Source organism: Onychomys torridus, chromosome 3, assembly GCF_903995425.1.
Source record: "Onychomys torridus chromosome 3, mOncTor1.1, whole genome shotgun sequence".
Lineage (NCBI taxonomy): Eukaryota > Metazoa > Chordata > Mammalia > Rodentia > Cricetidae > Onychomys > Onychomys torridus.
The window spans coordinates 47,279,348-47,281,250 of NC_050445.1; positions in this window are offsets into that span (position 1 = coordinate 47,279,348).

Below are 1,903 nucleotides of genomic sequence, written 5' to 3' on the forward strand. Positions count from 1 at the left end.
TGCTCTGTTTGAGAATATGAGCCATAAAAACTCAAGAGGGAAAGCCTATCAAGTCTTTAATGCAACATATTTTCTTTCAATAGTTTTCTAAACGTTTTCAGTTCAGAAAAAAACAAACACAAACTACAACAACAACAACAAAAAGCTAGCATTCACTTCTCTGTGAACAAATATAATGTGAAACAGTAACCAATATTTAAGAAGAAAATCTATAGACTGAAAAAAATCAAGATATATTATTGGAATAATATATATTATTATATTAAAGGAATTCAGCCTATTTTAAAATACCCTTTTGAACCGGGTGATGTGGTGCATGCCTTTAATTCCAGTACTCAGGAGGCAGAGGCAGGCAGATCTCTGTGAGTTTGAGCCCAGCCTCAGTTACAGAGTGAGTCCCAAGAAAGGCGCAAAGCTACACAGAGAAACCCTGTCTCAAAACAAAAACAGAAACAAAAACAAAACAAAACAAAATCCTTTTGAAATTGAGTGAAATAATGGAGTGTTTTGAAAACAAGATACGGATTAATATATTTACCATATTAGTAAGAATATATTCACTTCTACTGATTATAAAGAAAAAATTCTATTCATGATTTTTTTTCAGTTCAATATAATAGCAACTTTTCTAATATTGTAAGTTTTAACTGACATTTCAGCGCGAAAGCAAACATAGTATTAAACAAAAACTTTTCCATTAAAAGAAATAAATATAGACACCAGGCTTTCAGGTATCAGCATATCACCTTCAGCTCCCTATCATCCTTCAGCATTTGCTTTGGAGCAGCTGGACTGGACCCTTCAAACATTTCTTTTCTGCAGCTACAGGAAGCTAAGCATTTTCAGTGGATGGCACTAGAGAAACCCTGCAGGTGGAAAATAAATTTCTTACTTCTTTCTAAAAAAAAACAAAACAAAACAAAACAAAAACAAAAACAACAAAAAAAACCAAAACCAAAACAAACAAACAAAAAAACTGTTGTTGATCCAGTAGTCAGCAGTGGAGATGGGGTAGCTAGGAGGTACTTTTCTGGGCCCATAGTGGAAGACATGCAGCTGGAGGTAGAGCTGGACTAGCTCCCTCCCCGACTTCTTGATGTAGAACACAATGTCTTTGAATTGTACTCCTTGGGTCCAGTTACCTGACTGCCTCAGTGAATGTGACCTTTGAAGGGTGTTTCTTGAGTACAATGGAAGACATAGGTCCTTGCCAAGAAGTCTCTTGTCACTAGTACCCTGTAGATATGGTTTCTGCCTTTCTGGGGACTGTGAACTTCTTCATTTGGTGGACTCCAGCTCCACATTCTTCGGTGAGGCCTCATCTTCAGCAGTGGAGACAGACTGCCATTTCTTCAACACCCACCCTCAACCCAGTGTTGCCTTACAGAGTTTTCTGACTTTACTGTTGTTATTTCTTGTAAAGTTTATATGACTCAACATTAAAACGGTTTAACTTCTGTGTGATTTCTTTCACCTGTTTTGATCAACATACATTAAATATATCAGGTATACTAGTCACTGCAATTATAGAGGAAAAGTAATACTAGAGCTAAATAAGATGTCATTGTATGCTCTTAGAGAAATGAATGTTGTCAGCCAAAAATACTACTAAGACTAAATAATTCACTAAATCATAGAATATAAAATTATTATGAATCTATAATTAGTTTTCATATAGAAAATCCTATAAGGATATCTGTAATTTTTTTTTTAAAGGCACATTAGATAAACAGGAAAATTCTTGGAACAAACCTTAATAAGAGCACATAAAAATTGCATAAGGAAATGTACAAGACACACTTGTGTTGTACAGGAAGCCTTAACCACTCTAAAGTGAATGTATATTTTGAGTAGGAACCTCAGCCTCCAGAAAATTTAATTAGGTTAATTATTTTATTTAATT